Here is a 19,218-nt window from a genome sequence, read left to right as displayed (position 1 = left end):
TTTTATTCTTAACTTGATGCAATTTTCTTTTGAGATTCATTAAAGAATTCTGTTTGATTTCAAAAAAAATTAAGCATTAGACTGAATCCATTATACAATCCTCACTTTTCTTTCTTTATATATTTTTTTCAACCTTACGTTGAATTTTTATTCGAATTCTAAGCAGTATTTTCTAACCGTCCTTGAACAGCTGAACCAATTTTGGGTTTATGACTATTAATGTTCAACTCCATAGCCTTATAAAATGTGAACAAAAATTAGACGACAAAAAAATTCCTGGATAAAGTATTGGGAGAAATTTTGCTTTCGTGGAAGACTTTTTATTAGAAATAGCCTGCATTTGCGTTACGTGGAGATGAAAACCGCAGAAACTTCTCACTCTTATCTTAACGACAACGGGACTCTAATCCATGATTTAAATAACAGGCATCGTTGCCAAGATGTTTATTATTGGTGAATTATACAAGACTATATTCTTAAATTTGAATTTGATTTTATTCTTTTGATATAAATTGAATTTGATTTTATTCGTTTGATTAAGGAATAGAAAAATTTGAATAAAAGAAGAAAGTTTTACAGGAGTCATGGGGGGAAACATTTACTCGATTCTGATTCCGGTAAGTTAAGAGCTAGGCCCTGTAGCTTAAAGATATTAAAAAAAGTTATTCAGACAAATATAAGAAAAGGATGTAAATAAAAATTAATCTCGACGACTGCTAACGTTCAACTCTGTAGTCTTATAATTTTGATCTCAATCCAGAAGACAAGTGAACTCCTGCATCACTTATTGGAAGAAATTTACCTTCGTGGAGGACAATTTGATGAGACTAACTAGCATTTGCATTACATGGAGAGGAAAACGACGAAACCCTCCCATGGTTTGCCCGATGTTCAGGGGACTAACTTATGATCCTTCTACCACTGAGGATATTTTACGTCAGCACTGTGGTCGGTGCAAGCCGGATGCAGAATTCGTATCGACTAGCCATCGCTGGAATTAAAACCCTGATCACCTCATTGGAGGAAAGCGCTCTATCCCCTGAGCCACCACGACTCTTTCTTAGCAGCATTGTTGCATTCTAAAATCATCATCCTTATTTTGAAGTAAACTTTGGGACGTTATATTTAAAAGTTCAAAAAACATTTATTTAATTTGAGTAAATGAATTTTAGAGCTCATACATTCCTGATTTCTATCATTTTGCTCAATTTTTGTTTTGAAGATTTTATTTTGAAGACTTACCCCATAATATTTTTGGAGCTATATTTAGCAGTTCCTTGCCATTTTAGGAGGATTTTTAATCATTTCTGTACATTGCATCCAGGGCTAAAGAGAATGGAAGGGCTAGTTCACTCCGCTCTTAGAACTGAATCTACGATTTCCCTCCTCATGACGTCATTGTGTCCACAGATCTCGGAAGATCGCACGCAAAGATATTATGATAACTTTGCATCTCTCTCTTTGTAAAAATAAGTTAGACTTTTTCTGGTTATTAGCTTTCAAACTTTACGTAATTAACACATTATTTCCATTCATAAACATAGTTTAAAAAAACTTTCTTGGTCAGTATATTAAAAAAATACCATTTTAAACTTATAAAAATATTTTACTAGTTGGCGAAAATGACACTCTAAATACTTTATTTTAAAAAGTTCAGTTTTAACTTTAACTATTAAGAAAAATGAAGGCATATATCGACACTATTTTTATCTACATTTTCTTTTATAACGATAAGTTAAGTTAAATTTAGAATCCCTGATTTTAAAATATGCCGTTAATAGCAATTTGTTCATACTTAATCATTAGGAAACATCAACCTTTAACGATAATTACTGAAACAAAATAATAATTTAGGTTCATAATGACATTAGAATTTTTACAATTGTTTATAGATATATTTAAATTTACTATGGTATAATTTATAGATATTTAAATTTAAGAGAGTATAATTTTTAATAAAAATCATAAATATTAAGAATAACTACATTAAAAAATATGTTATGAAATTAGGAGAATTCCAACTATATACTATATATTTCAATTATACTTTTTATTTACATTTTAATTTTCTTTGACTTTATCAATTTTTTTCACCTGCTTTTCTTTTTGAAGTAACGAGGCGGTTTCTATTTAGATAATGAATTTTTATAAAAGTTCTTAACGACAGAATAAACGTATTGCTGTTTTATATTAATTGTGTCATTTCGGAATCCATTCTTAACATAGTTGTTCATTTACTTTAGGGAACACGCGGAAAATTATATTTTTTCCTTTTGTTTTTCTATCAAAATTTCTTCAAGTTGCAATCGCGCAAACTGGCATTTCGATAATAGTTTTAAATTCTTGTAAATTCACTGCAAAAACTGAGGAAAGTCATTATACAAAATAACAAATGTCTTAGAATATGTCACGAAAAGAAATGCTCCAATATTAGTTAGAACTAGTAAGGTCGAACGCTCTGTTCTTGAAGTAAAAGTGCGAGCTTTGCGCCAAAGTGACGTCACTAGAGAAAATCGGAGGATTGGCGCGGCGAGAGCTACTTCAAAGGAGTGAACCAGCCCTTCTATTCTCTTTAGCCCTGATTGCATCTACCTATTTTTATGAAGGATTTTTAATTTATTTCAAAGAATATAATTTTGTTTGAAAAGCTAAATTAAATATACATATATTTAGGATTATATTCACGAAATAAAAGTTTAGCAATCTCAATTTGGATCAAACTGGCATTATCAAGTTTTATCTTACCTAACCTGTCAGAAAACCCTTGTTGTCAGAGACAACGTGAACTAAACTTTTGCGAAGTAGAAGATTTACCGATATTTATCGTTTAAATTGGCGAGAATTTCGTAATTATTGATATTGTTTTAGATATCAATAATTTATTGTTTTAGATAGAGCTGATTATGATCAGAATGTTATGTTGTTTCGTTACATCTAAAAAGGTATGTCTAATCTTGAATAAAAGTATTTTTATTTGTTTTAGTACAAGAAATATCTATAACTGTCGAAGAACACAAATTATTTTTAGTTATTACATTGAAAATTAGAAGTTTTATTATGCAAAAGAGACATTTATTTTAATTTTTAAAAATGTTTATGAAACTGTTTTTGGAATTTTTTATATCATGTCAAAGTACGCGATCATGATTAGTTACTCGATTCTGATTTTTATTCCTGATGTTAGTCACTTCTCAAATTTCCGGCGTTGAAAAGCTTATCCACTTAACGCTTACGCAGCTAGACATGGTGGCTCAGAGGGTAGAGCGCTCGCCTCTACAATGAGTTGAACCGGGTTCGAATCTCTGCAATGGCAGGTTGATTCGAGTTCGAGTAACAGCCTTTTTCAATTAATCTAAAACATTATTTAAAAAATGTTTATTCTCACGTAGAAAATTAAACTTTCAAAAACGACGAGAAATGAATTTCAAAAACAATATATGGCAGTTTGTAAGATTTTTTTTTATCATTCCACTACTCAAAGTGATATTAAATTACATATTGTGCATAATTATTATGACAATTTGCTTAGATAATTTGCCATATTGTGCTAAAAATATTTTTTTTTTCCAAATCAATATGCTTTATGGACAAAGCTACAGCATCGTGCATGCTAAAAAGCTTAATCAAGCGATCACATTAATAACAAAACAAGTTGATATTTATTTTTTTAAAAAAAACTATGCATATTTTTTTTCGAAAACTATTTCGGAACCTTGTTATTCGCGTCTTTACCGAGAAAATATCATAAAATAAGAGTCATCTTTGGAAATAAGATACTCCTTCCAACTATTTCAATCCTTTCCTGGTGATTTCCAACCCCCCCCCCCCCTTCTACGAGTCTACCCTCCCTCTACCCCGAAAATCTTTTTGGGAATTTCGAGCACGCAGTTTCCGCACCGAAAATTCTTCATTTCCTAGATTTCGAAAAAGCTAAGTAAAGTGGAAAAAAAAGGGATGGGAAACGGGTAGAAAAAGGGTAAAAAAGAAAACTTAGTGTGCCCTGACTTTTTTTTTTTTTCTCATGGGGGTAAAAATGTGAAAGAAGGTCGGAAATGGGAAAGTGCCTTTACAGTTAACGCCATCCTGCTTTTCTTTTTTCTCTCTTTCTTAATGTAATTTTTTTTACCTATTTTGAAATAATTTTCCGGAGTTTGCAACTGTTATTATTTTTTATTCCTTATGTGAATTTTCTTAAGGTGTGATTTCATTCGACGGGCATTTTTTTTTTTTGTCGTCAAAATTTCTAAGCTGTTAAAGTTTTTATGAAAATGCTCAATTCAATAGATGCTTCTTGAATTTTAAAATTCTTATACTTTAAAACAAATAGAATTTTTTATTTGGGCAGATACTTGTAGGATTTCGCAATCTAAATAAATTAATTTCCTTGAGGCGTGGTGGCTTAGGGAATAGAACGTTTTCATTCCAGTGAGGTAAACCGGATTCGAAGCTTAACGATGATAGGTCGATACCAATTCCGCACCCGGTTTGCACCGACCACAGTGCTGACGTAAAATATCTTCAATGATAGACGGATCATGGGTTGGAGTGCCCTTGTCGTCAGGCTTACGGTGGGATGTTTCGCGGTTTTTCTCCCCATGTAACGCAAACGCTGGTTAGCTTCATCTAAAGGTTCCCCCAGTAAGGAAAATGTCTCGCTATACCTGATCCAGGAGTTGTCTTGTCTTCTGAATTGGGCTCAAAATTGCATGACTACGGAGTTGAATATCAATAGTCGTAAACCCATGAAATTGGGTCGGTTGATCAACGGCCGTTATAAAATAATAATAAAAAATTTATACTCCTTTTTATTTAACTTTAACAATTTCTTTTGCACACAAAAATTTATATAAATTTTACTTTCTAAAGATTTAAATCTTTCTTAAAGTGTTCCAACTTTATTTCTTAAATAAAAATAGTACTTTGAAATTATTAAAATGATAGCAGAATTAATTTAATTGTAAAACTTTTAAAATGTCATTTTGAAAGTGCAGTGGGGACACCGGTGGCCCTTTATATACATGTATGTATATATATATATATATATATATATATATATATATATATATATATATATATATATATATATATATATATATATATATATATATATATATATATATATATATATACACACACTATAATTACAAGCAAAAATATTTTTTGGTATTTTTTATTTACTAAAATAACTGTAATAGTTACTAAAAATATCTGTTAGATTATCGGAATCATTTTTGTATTAAAATATAAAATCCAAAAAAAGTAGTTGGTTGAAAATTTCTTTTTTATTCATATTCAAAAATGTATGAATAGTTTATTTTGTAAATTAAAGAAGTTTCAATGATGAATAACTGTTTCTCTTAGTTCTAAATAACTGCAAATAAACGTGTTAATAAATGTGTTAGCAAAGTAAATGTGTTAGTAAAAATAACTGCAAATAAAGTTTGAAAAAATTGGCTCGTGTTTAAAAGATTTTACCTTTTCACGCAAAAAAGTCTCTTGTGTTTTACAACCAGTTCCTAAACATAAATTATTTAAATGCAAAATATAATACTTTTCACTTGTTTTGTCTTAAATTCATATTTTTTAAGAAAAAGAAAAATATGTTTAGTTAATACTCATCAGCGTCAAAGGAATGACACCAAGTACGGATGTAATTTCAGTATAACTCATTAACACAACAGTAATGTTTACAAAAAAAATTTTTTAATCAATAAAACGCTAAGAAAATCAATAAAAAGATTTATCGATCTCATTTTATGCTTTTTAAACTCTTAAATCGATGATTTATTTTTAAAATAATAATTTGAATGAATCAATGGATTTTTCTTTAAAAAAATATATTATTTGATTTTGAGCAAGCCAATTTAAATCTAAGGACCCCGGTGAATTTTAATGTAAATCAGTGCCCGGGATAAGGATTTCAAATTATTTGCCACATTTCGAAAGTATTCTCCAATTTTCTAAAGTCTTCGTCCAATGGAAATCCTAACAGTATTTTATGATTCATTTTTTTCACATAGGAAACTATTTTACGGTTGTTTGTTTCAGGCTTATATTATTTGGACCCAATTCTAATTGGTTCTGCTGCGCATCTGCCACAAATTACTATAATCGAATAAAAAATACTGATTTGAAAAATTCATTTTGACGTAATTTTGAGGATCGACTTAAATATACATTTTTCTTTCCCGTGTTAAAAGTCATTCGCCAATACTTTCGCCAAATCACTCATGGAGGTTAAGAATCGACAATTCCTAAACCTTCGACATTATTTGCGCTCAGGCCGCCTTTACTTCCCAGATAAGCTGGTACCCATCCATCATTTTATTGGTATGAGAACTATTATTATTTTAAGTTCATTACCTTGAAATTTCAAACATAAAACTTAAAATATATATATTTTAAAACTTAATAAAAAAAGTGTTTTTTTTTATTTTTTTAAAATACATACAGTGGCGTAGTTAGAGGATCATCTGTTCCCTTGCTTAGTTATAGAGGGCTGAGTAAAATCAATCTAATCATATTTTGATATAATATTTGGAATAGAAATACCTCCCAAATAGAATTTTTAGTGAAAAAAAATTTCTATTAAAAATAAAACTTATATTATGACAAAAAAAAAGAGAAAATAAACTTCATTTTCTTTTTAAAAAATAGTAATTCCGCTCACCCAGCAAATTTTTTAACTTAATTTAGCGTTTAATGTTTAACTAATAAGCTTTATTTTTCCATAAAATATGTTGTTTTTTTTAAAAAAAAATTCTTAATATTTTATTTTATTTTCTTGAATTCGTTTTGATTATCCTAATTTTATGAATATCCCAATTTTAATGTTCAAAGACATCAAGGTAATTGTCCTTGAAAAACTCATAAATGAAATCCATATTACTCCCCCTCCCCAATGAAATAAATTATGTTTAGCTAAATATTCATAAAAAAAGTTGTCATGCGAGAACAGCAGAAACTTAAAGCTTCAATCTTCTAGTGTCGCCATCTATTGCAGTAGTTTATAACTATCTATTACCGTTCTTTCTTTCTGTCAAATAAAAAAAATTTCGTGAAATAATTCTATTTTGTATTTGATATGTTATGTTCAATATTCAAAATATTATATTCTACTTGCGAAAGTCATATGGAATTATAAATGTAAATTATGCAAAAGCATATGTTTGAACCATTCGACCATCAGATAAATACTTTTCACTACCTTTTTTATTGGATCGATTTTTGGTCGAAGTTTCAATTCGAAATTTAAATTTAAAATATTTAAAATTGCATAAAAAGTAGTTTATATTTTATTAATTATTCAGAGCATTTATACGAAATAATTAAAAACAAAATACTGAAAAGTATTAAAGTTTAAAAACAATTTTTTTATTCAATACCAATGCGATGGACAAATAATGAAAAGATATTTATAAAAAATCTACCAGTATTATCCATCAAAATTTTCAAATCAAAATAGAATTATGGAGTTCAAGAGTAAAGAATTATGTATCTCTGATGACTATTCTTAGCACATAAGATATTTTTTTTTATTTTTTCCACCTTCATGATCAAACTGATTTTAGTCATTTTTCGAGTTTGCAATTACTAAAAACGAATTCGGATGACGCACCGAACCCAATATCTGACTTAAAACTTAATTTTAAAATTATTACTGATACGTAATAAGATATGTCATTATTACCATAGAATATTTTCAAAATTGTTGCCTTTTTTTGTTACATTAAACTGCTAACGAATTTTATTTATAAAGTCAGGTTCGGCCAAAGCTTGACTTTTTAGAACGCAGTTAGCTGATTAAATCATAGTTTAAATAAACCACGTTCCTATTTTTTAGTATTTTTTTTATAAAATTTTATGTTTCATTAAAAATTTTAATTATAATTTCGATTGAAAAAATTGGAAGAAAAAAAAAGATGAAGCTTTCACATTTTTTTTTTACAATTTAGAGTTTAATAACTAATAGGAATCTCTTTCTCTATTACCTTAAACAAACATAAAAATGCAATTTCTTACGTTAATTAAGTTAGCCCAAAAATATCTCATTAAAAAAATTAAGGTGCACAAATTTAAAAGACAAATTTACTGCCATTTGCAGAGTATTCCTAACTAGTAACTACGGTCGGATATTCCATCAGAACATAATCTTCACTGGCATGGGTTTCGGATAGGTACATGTTACGAGACAGCCTGCGAACTCTATTCTCAACAAAACATGAGGGGGGTATCCTCTGGAAGGCTGTACATTTAGACATATGCTGTATATACTGATGGGCACTTTAGGTCTTTGACTGAATTGAAGACTGACATCATTAAAGACTAGGAAAATACTGCTGCTACTGACATCCAAGGCTTTGTAAATTATCCTATATTTCAAGCATCCTGTATTTCAAATCGCACCTAAATACGTCGCATATATTCCAACTCAAAATTCTTGATGGTCTAACGTCGTTTGATGGTCACCATCATCCATTATTTCCATTATGCCTTCATGGGTTTTGATATGCCAACAAACGTCCATCATTCTATGATGGAAAATGCTACTTTAATACTATGATGGTTAGCCATTAAGAGTTTGATTTTCATGGATCAACAATCCGTGATGGTCCATGATAACTCCAACTATGCATTTCCATGATGGTTTAATGCGAATTCTTGTCAATTCTCAGGAATGTACTATTAAAGCAATTTTAATTTTTTTTTTTTTTTTTTGTTGGACCATCATAAATCAGTCCGAATTTCTGGTCACTTATGTTGGATACCATCAAAAATATAATGGTGCATGATTGAATTATTGATGACTAGCCTAAGGATTATGTTGGTCATTCAGTGGAAAACAATCAAAAATTTAGACTTGGGCTAGTTTTTATTAAAGGTGGTTTAAATTCAGTGGATTGCTCTCAGTGGCGTAGCGAGCTTAACTCGCGCCCGGGGCACAATACCCTTTTAGCCCCCCCCCCAATTCGAAAACCATATAATATTATGTGTAAAATATATATGGTTTATATACAGGCGACTTGGATTATAGCAAATTAATAAATAAATAAAGTAAAATAAATAAAGTCATAGACTCAAGCTAGGCTTTAAATTTGAGACAAAAAATGTAGTTGAGAGAACAAGACTAGATTTTGAAATGTATATGATTATCTAGAATTAGTTCAAAAGATACCTATTATTTATTTTACATATTTATAAGGAAATATTTTAAAAACACGCAGTTTTTAAGCAATAAAAAAGTAAATATTTATTATCTCTAAGGAGATACATATATTTAATAATCATATGATTATAATACATTAACTATTACTATGTCTAAATTTTCCGTGCTTTTGATGAAGCAAATGTATCAATAATATCATCAAAATTGATTATTTAAAATTTTTCTCTTTCCACACTTAAAAATGCGAGGTCACTTAGGCGATCTCTCAAAATTGATTTTAATTTGTTGAATGAACGTTCGCAGCTAGCAGTTGATACTGAGATAGTCAGGAGTATTTGAAATGCCGCTCTCAGATTTGGAAAAACATCTTCTTCATTCGAGAATGATTATAAAAGTAGGAAATTCTAATGGAGTTTTTGGTTTAATTTCTTTTCTACTGCGGAGTAACATTTTGCTGTCACATATTTTGATAAAAAGTTCTATTACATTGAAATCTGTATTATAAAATTCATCCAGATTTGTAAATTTTTTTTTAAGGTCGTTATCAACATTATCCTTGTTTAATAAATTTTCAACGTCTAGTAGAAATCCAAATTTGAAATTAAGGTCACTTAATCGTGTAAATCGTGTACACATTTCTTGTTGGAGACGATCAAGAGTGCTTTTCATAACGCGAGAAATTTCACTTTCTGCGGAAAGACCACCATAGCCAATTCTCCAGGCACGTATTGTTGTATCCATATCCCATTTTTCCCAAAGAGACTCTGCTTTTTCTATTACCTCTTTACAGAGCTTGTCTCAAATTTCGGCTAGTTCAGTCGCTAATGATTCAAGATCATGGAACACTTCTCTAAAATTCATTCTAGGATCTTGTAATCTGAGCTGCACACGATCAATCCTTCTTAAGATTTCATACCAGAAATGAAGTAAAGTTATAAAACTAAAGGTTAGTATATTTTGCAACAGAATTATAGCTTCACTTCTGTTGTCACTTGTAGTGGTAGTATGCTCTGATAACTTTTCTATTAGTTCTTTTATATTCTCGAGCCCAGTGGTGCGCAAACTAGGGGTCGCGACCCCTGTGGGGGTCGCCAGAAGTTTTTTGGAGGTCGCCAAATTTTCATGAAATGCATTATCCCTGCATGCTGCATACCATACAGTGTACATATAAAGAGTGAAGCGCCGTCACTCCCTGTTTAATTGCAATTTCATGCTGTCCACTCTTTCTGATGGTGCTGCAGCATTAACAGGTTCGAATAAAGGGCTCAGTGGCTTGATTCAGAAGGTGGCGCCTCATATGGTATTTAATCACTGTATGATTCATCGACAAGCTCTTGTTGCAAAAGATATGGATGAAGAGTTGCACAACGTATTACAAGACGCTGTTAGTTCAATTAACTACATTAAATGCAACAGCCACAACATCCGTCTCTTTTCAATACTTTGCAATGAGATGGGCTCAACGTATGAGAGATTTACTGTTACACACCGAAGTCAGATGGCTTTCACGAGGGAAAATACTACGACGGATATTTGATTTAAGAAATGAAGTGTACACGTTTTTAATCGAAAAGAAACATATATTGGCGAGTTATTATATCAATGAAGTTTGGGTAGGGAAGCTGAGCTATTTAGTTGATATTTTCGAAAAACTTAACGACTTAAATTTGAGCTTGCAGGGTGAGAATTCAACTATCATAACTGCAGCTAGTAAAATTCAAGCTTTTAAGAATAAGCTTAGACTCTGGCAAACTGAACTGAATAAAAATAACACCGACATGTTCCCTTGCTTTAACGATTTTATCAAGGAAAATAATATAGATATATTTACATTTAAAAGCATCATTTCCAATCACATTGAAAAGTTAAAGAAAATTTTTTCGAGAAGATTCGAGGATTTTCCTGAAAATATTGGTTGGATTCGTGATCCATTTTCCTTTGACATATGCAGTTCAACTCTTCAAATTAGTGAGAACTAATGAGTCGAAATCAATTTAAGACTCAGCCTTGACAAAAATTTTGGCTATCCGTGGAAAAACAATATCCCATTTTATGCAAGAATGTCATCAGAGTGTTAATACAATTTGCATCAACGTATTTATGTGAAACTGGATTTAGCAAACTAGTTTCAATAGAAACTAAATACCGCTCGCGTTTAAACCCTGAAGATGATATGCGAATTGCAATTAGCAACATATATCCAAACATCGATGAGATAATTAGAAACTTGCAGCCACATACATCTCATTAAAGGACAATTTACTGATTTTTGTGTTATACAAAAAGTATTTTCTTAAAATTATAAATAAAATTAATATGAGTCAAATATGATGATGTTTTTATTCGATGAAACGAAAGAAATGCGCGAAATATACATCGTATTTGAGGTGAACATTTATCTCTAGGGGTCGCTAAAAATTTTCATTCTACTAAAGGGGTCGCAGTCGAAAAAAGTTTGCGCACCACTGCTCTAGCCCATAGATGATAACGATAACCGCTTGTATTCTAGCGCTCCATCGCGTTTCAGATGTGTGACCTGCCATCACGGCAGCATTATCGTAACATTGTGATCTGCAGTTTGTTAATGAAATTTCATCGTAATTTAATTTCTCTAAAATTGTATTTTCGATCGAGGCTGCATCTTTAGCATGTATTTCAATAAAATTCAAAAAAGATTCTTTGATGGAAATTTTTTTATTGATAAAATCAGTATCTACATACCTAGCGACTTGGGACATTTGTTCTCGATGAGAGATATCAGGAGTTAAATCAAACAAAAGTCCATAATATTTATTTCTTTTGATATCGTTTATTAGTTGATTTCGAACTGTTGATGCCAGAAGATGAATGAATTGATTTTGAATCTGTAGTGACAAATATGAGAACAACAAATTTTTCTGTTAAAAAATTTTTTCACTCCATTCACTTAATAATAGAAGTGTCAAGTAGATGTAGTAAGTAATCTTATTTGATTTATTACTTACCAAGAATGCATTGAACTTGAAAGGTAGTAACATAGTGAAATGTACAATATAATTTATGCTGACATTAAACTTATATATAATATTTAATAACATTTCATTTTTATTCTAAGCAGAGCGCGATGACAGGGACGTGAATTAAATATTGAAGTATATTTAATATGAATATGAATTTAATATGAATATGAATTTAATATGAATATGAATTTAATATGAATATGAATTTAATATAATGTTTAATATGAATTAGATATTAAATATTATGAATAATATTTATAAATTAACATTTATTATATTACACTGGCACTAATTTAAAATATATTTTCTAGAAATCAATTATAATAAAAAAAAAATTATCCGGCAATTTTTTGTTTTGCGGACCATTTGGCGCCCCTTTGTGAGTAGCGCCCGGGGCATGATGCCCCCCCCCTTGCCCACCCCTCGCTACGCCACTGATTGCTCTCCCATCCTTTTTTTTAAAATAAATATTCCAGATTTTTTCCTGTCCAAAAAGTGAGTTATTCTTTGGAAAAATATGTTCGTAAAAACACTTTATTAATATGCATGTTTTGTTTATGTTGGTTTATTTTGTGTTATGACACAAAATCAATTTGACTTAATTCGTGTGTGATGAACTATTATTATCCTTTACTATTTTATGTGCCCATATTTCCGCCGGCCTATTTATCAATTTCGTTCCTTTTCATCATTCTATTAATTGAGAAAAATTGAGAATTACATTTCGTTGGAAGGATTTGGAGCAATATAATAATAAATCACACTTTTTCTATAGTTACAGGTTTTAAATCAAACTGTTCATGAGTATTATTTCTTGATAGTTACTTTACAAGTATCCGAAAGATAATAGAATTATACATCGAGACATCTTATTTCCTACATAGAAATTTTGAATTTTTTTTATCAAAAGCGCTGATTTGAAAATCACTAATCACTAAACTTACTAATTTGAAAATGTAGCTTATTATTTGACTCTCATTTTTTTATTGATTGATTTCTTTAATAATATTTTAAAATTTTATTTTCTGATCAATTGTAATTTTGCTAATATTCTTTATTAACGCCCATATAAGTCATAATAACACCAGAACACTGCCGATTCTACACACAAATATTACGATCTACAAATAACATAAGATTTGATTTAAAGAAAATTAAATTTTTAGATAGCCCCCAGTATTTGGATTGATGAAAAACAAAATCGAAACTCGATAACGAAGTTTAGCTCAATTGGAATAATAAAAGGCCGTGACTAAATCAATGAATGAAAAGGGGGAAATATAGAAGAAAACTTCGGAAGAGGACGTCAATCTAAATTTAAGGGGCAAACGTCTAACGGAGGAAAAGTAAACATAAATTCTGAAAAGTATTTGTAATTTCTGCATACTTAAATATTTCAACATGTCCATGTACTTCTAGTTCAAATACTTTAGTTCAAACAAATTTAAATCTACCACGATGTTACAGTATGCAAAAAAATAAATGGTCTAAACTCCGGAATAAACAATTTTGCCCTTTTTTTGTGGATGTCGAATTAAAAGCATCAACTTCAAAGACGCAAATAAATAAATAAATAAAAAATATTCCAAACATACAGTGAGCAAAAAATAAACTGACCACACTGATTAGCTTTTGATCTAATGATAGGATTTTCACATGCCAAGACTCAATCTTAATAGTTCTAGAAGCTGATTTCAAAGATGCTAATTAATTGGTGCATACGATATTTTAATTTACGAAATCAAGCACAAAATCATACTTTCTCTGAATAAACACAATATTTTCGAAAGATTACTGACTCCTAAATTATGGAGGGAGGGGTAGTCGCAATCTGAGAAATAGGATCTCCATAGTTTGGTCATTAGAGCGGTCTAAAGTTTGAACCCCTTAATCCCTTAGCACACAAATTTTTTCAAAAAAAATCATTTCAAAGAATGTATAAAGCTTGGCTTGTATAGCGCGCTCGAATTAACTCGAGATCACAAGTTAAGGGGTTAATGTTAATTTTAATTTTTTGCGGATTTCTCCATATCTCGAAAAAAAATTCGAAATGGAAAGATTTTTGCTCATTATTATAAAATTTGTTTATTCAAAGATAACTCCATATAAAGAATAACTTTTAATAAATAATTATTATTTTTTATTATTTTATTTAATAATAGTCGAAAAAATTTACATAGGTACATAGTTTCTTACATCATTTCAAAGAATGTAATTTTACTTGGCAAAATACAAAATCTAAGCGAATAATAGTTCCTAAGAAATAGAGTTAAAAAAATAATGTTAGATTTTTCATCCTTATTCACATTGTCGGGAAGTTTTCCTTTAAATCCATTATAATATTTATTAAAACTTTTGAGTAATTGCTTTGATTAAGCATTTTAAAAAGTATCCCTAATAAGAATTAAATTATATTTCTAGACACAAATTTTAATCTCGAGTGCATGTCCTACTCACATATCAATTAGTTTTGAACTCAAGAAAAGCAATTTATTAAAAGTTTCTCGTAAACGCGGACAAAATGTTCTAGGCAGCTCTCTTTTAAAATGCATTACTGTCAGAACCGTTGCGTCTTTTAATTACTGCTTTTGCAATGTTTGCTAATATCTGTAGATAATAGTTTCTAAAGCACTCATGATATTTAAAACTTCATTCTTTTTTTTTTTACGAAAATTCATTTAAAGCAAATATCGGATATTCGTTGTTAGTTTACCACTAAAAAGAAAATTTCGTTGCTAAATATCTTTTATTCTTTCGGATGATTTCAGCGTTTTATTAATTACATCATAAAATATTATATTTATAATTACATTAGTGAAATATTGATTTCATTTAATTTATTTCGTTACATTAACATTAATTGCATTGCATTACATTAATAAAATATTAAATTGCATTTTATCCAAAAAAGTTGTAGGATTTTTTAAAAGTAATTTTTAATTTCTATTTCTTAATCTTTTGATGCGAAACTTTTATGAAACTTATTTTTCATACTTTTTTAGTATTTTGTATCAATTTAGATTAAAATAAGTGAAAAATATTATATTTTGCATTTCAATAGTTTATGGTTATAAAATATGTACAGAATGAAACACCGTTGTCTTTTTCTGCGTTAAAGATAAAATCTTCAAAACACGACTCACTTCCAAACAATAACTTTTCAAATATGCACACTTATTTTCAGGTATTTAGATCCAAGAGAAGGTTATTCATCATTGAAATTTCTTTAATTCACAAAATCAATTATTGATAAATTTTTGAAGAAGAATAAAAAAGAAAATTCCAACTACTTATTTTGAATTTAATTTTTTTAGTATAAATATAATTCCGATAATCTAATAGAATTTTTTAGTAACTATTAGACTGTTTCTTATAATTAAAAATACCAAAATAAGTTTTTGCTTGCAATTTGAGCTGTCGAAAAAATATATGTTACGGTCAATGTTAATAGTCGGTTATTATTATTACTAACCGATCAATATTAATAATTTCAAACAAGCTGGTTAAAGTGAATACTTTAAGTGAATTTATCACATTAACGGGTTATTATTAATAATAGCCAAATGAAGTTTTGTCAATATCATTCTTTCGCGTTTTTATTGGGGATATTTCCGTATCGTGATCTGCCACGCCAACTACAATCGTCAAAGCGCTAAATTGATTTTAAACATGGAGAGAAGCCACAGTTTTGTGAAAATGAAAAGCGTTTGTGGTCTAATTTTTTAATACTTATAAACTTACCTCGATAAACTCACCTGGGCTCATAAAAATTTTCAAAAACTCAGACTTAGACGGTGATTTTTATAATTTTCATCTAGATGGAAAAATGTCGCCAAATTGGCGATTTTCCAAAAAAATTTAATAACTTTTAAAATTTAGTTATTTCTCCGTTGTAAAGCCCAGATAATTCCTCACGGCAAGGTGATATATGTAGTTTTAAATTATCACATTGCTTCGATTTAAAATTTCAATCACTTTCTGACAAGCCAGTGCTCTGAAATCTTTAATGGTGACTCGTGCATGATAACCATGCTAAGTTCAAGCATTTTATGACCACTACTAGCAGAATTTACCACCGAAAAAAGTAAATCGACTCTTAAAATATGGAACGTTAGAACATTTTTTTGCCTTACTAGATAAGAGTAGAGAGCTTAAATCTTATCTGGAATTCTCTGTTGGATGACAATACAAATTTCAATGGACACGTGATCAAAGAAAACAACGTTTGTATTGCAAAATAAAAATTTTTGTAGATCGAAGATGTAGATTTTTGTAGATTTTCTGACTAGCCAGAGTGCTGAAATTTAATTCGAACTCAGTATTTGATGTGAACGTAAGTTTCAATTACTTCGTAAATGGTTTTCATTTAATTTTTCTCCATTTAAAAGTTTGATCTCTTTTTGACGTAAAAATAAACTATAGAGAGAGTCGAAACTTTTTTAAAAGTGAAAACTACGTTTTTCAATTAGTCTAAGAAAGGGAAATTAATTTTCTTTCTATTTGTACTGAAGTGATTCAAATTAAGAGTAAAGGAACGCCAGTCTCATTATTTTCTGAATAAACCTCTATCAACACCAAACATTCCCCTTATTCATAGGTGATGCTCCCTACCTTTTTTTCCCTCGTTTTTCTGCCTAATATAGTTATTATTTCCCTTTAATTCTGTTTGGAGAAGTATATATATTTTTAAAAATTTTTTTTTTATTAGTTGTGATTTTTTTTTTTTAAAAAAAGAACTATTATTCCGATAACTTTTAAATTATAGATTTTTTTAAGTATGTCCTTTTATTACAAAATAAAAACTTCAGAGTTACAACAATTGAAGTTAACCTGAACTTATTATTTACCCTCAATACCCGTAGAATTTCATGGATAGTTTTTATAATTGATTCTGATTGAACAAGAAAAAGCATGATGTAATTATTATTTCCTCCAATTACAAGCGGTCTTTTTCCCATTTGTTATTCTTTCTTTTATTACGACTATTCTAGTCCGGTACATTTTTTCGATTAAGAATAGTTTTTTTTCCTTGAAAAATTATCTTACGGAGAAAAAAACATGACCAATTGCAATAACTTTTTTCTTAAACTTACTTATTATTCTACTCTTATTTTCTTTATCAATTGTTAAATAATTTTGATTTATTTCAATATTTAAAAAAAAAATTATTACTGTGATTGCTGAAACTAATTTTTATCTTTCTTTTTTCAGGTACTGTAATATATTCTGTAGATTCATCTTTATTTGATAAAATACCATGGGTAATATATATATTTTTCTTTTTTACTTGTATTAAAATAATTTTACAATTTAGAAAATCACTTTTATCTATAATAAAGCCATTTGACAGTTATAATGGATTGTTCGATTTTGATTTCTTTATATATATGTATATATGTAAGTAAGTTCAAAATGTAGAGAAAATATGGAAAAAATTGCAGAACAATGAAAAAAGGGGGGAAATAAAAATAATCATTATAAATAACAAGAAACTGGAAAGAAAAAAAAATCCAAAAAAAAAAAATATGAATAAAAATCCGGAACATAAATGATATAATTTTTTCATCAGCTCACACGATTATATCCGCAAAAAGGAGTGCTTTCTAATATTGTATCAATAGAGCCAAAGCAAAATATATCAATACAATAGTGCGAGAAGCACTCAAAAAATGTTTGCAACAAAAAATTTTTGAACGATGAACAACCGACCCAATTTTGAGTTTATTACAGTCCGTAGCCCTGTAGTTTTAAACCCACCCCAGAAGACTATAAAACTCCTGGTTCAAGTATCGGGACAAACTAGCCTTCGTGAAGGGCTTTTCGATGGAACTAACCCGTATTCGCATCACGCAACAACCTCTCACGTTTAATCCTATGGCGAAGAAATTCTAACCCAAGATGCATCTACCATTGAAGTTATTTTATGGCAGCACTGTGATCGGCACGACCGGGAAGCAGAATTCGTCTTGACGGAGCCATCCTTGAGATTCGAATTTGTGCCACCTCATAGAGAGGCGAGCGCTCTATCCCTTTTAAGCCATTGTAATACACTATCCGGCGAAAAGTACCCGTACACCCAGTCGTATGGACTTAGAGCATCCTTAGGCACCTATTCATATGATGTTGGCTCCCTTTTTGCACCGATGACAGCCCTGCATGCGTTTCAGAAGACTTTCCACCAGTTTTTGATGGGTGGCCATAGGAATTGACTTCCATCACAACTGAAGTGAGTGCTTGCAGTGAGGAGGGTCGATTTGGCTGGCTACGTAAACTGCGCTCTAATTCGTCCGAAATGTGTTCTATGGGATTTAGACCAGTTCAGTTTTCAAACAGCCATTTCGTCAAAACACGTCTGTGCAAGCCTCAATGTGTGAATGGAGCAATTATCCTACTGGAAGAGAAATGGGCCCTCCCCGAAATATAATCATAGAGTTGAGACTGCAGAATGTCCATATACATCTCAGAGTAACGGAAACACAACTGACAGACACAGGCCAATCCACGCTAAACACCCCCTTACCATTATACCTACACCACCACCATGACAACCGGGTGTCCGGATACTTTTAGCCGGATAGTGTATGATAATATGAACAATAATAACTCCTTTTTGACTGAAATTCTGAAAATACGCTGTTTATATATATATATATATATATATATATATATATATATATATATATATATATATATATATATATATATATATATATATATATATATATATATATATATATATATATATAAACTATGTATACCGGTTTTCAGGCCTCGATATGCCATTCCGAATTTTCCTCCTTCAGCGTTATTTATTTTCTCGACAAAAACGATCTCGTCTGTGTGTTTTTAAATCTGGCCACAGCTCGAAACACGTATTTAAGAAAATGGACATTGCATTTGCTTTTGTTTTTCTAATTTCTTTAATGAGAATTCTTCTTTTTAGGTGTATACGTTTTTATTAGAATAAACTAATAAATCCAGATAAATTGATAATATGATTTCGCCTATTTTCATAAATTACTTTATGAATTATTTTTTAATTAGTCTTCTTCT

At 29.8% G+C, this 19,218-nt stretch overlaps 1 long non-coding RNA gene across 1 annotated transcript in view; it reads left to right on the top strand.

Annotated features, from left to right (window-relative positions):
• Positions 1-18,809, top strand: part of LOC147805283 (uncharacterized) — a 170,654-nt gene extending 151,845 nt beyond the window's left edge. The window contains exon 2 of the long non-coding RNA XR_015428642.1: positions 17,377-18,809. This is a non-coding gene — a long non-coding RNA (uncharacterized LOC147805283). The remainder of the gene's footprint in view (positions 1-17,376) is intronic.
• Positions 18,810-19,218: the final 409 nt, after the last annotated feature.

Source organism: Parasteatoda tepidariorum, chromosome 8 (assembly GCF_982258835.1).
Source record: "Parasteatoda tepidariorum strain Cologne lab strain chromosome 8, Ptep-v5.0, whole genome shotgun sequence".
NCBI classification, from domain to species: Eukaryota; Metazoa; Arthropoda; class Arachnida; order Araneae; family Theridiidae; genus Parasteatoda; species Parasteatoda tepidariorum.
This window is presented reverse-complemented; position numbering and strand designations above follow the sequence as displayed.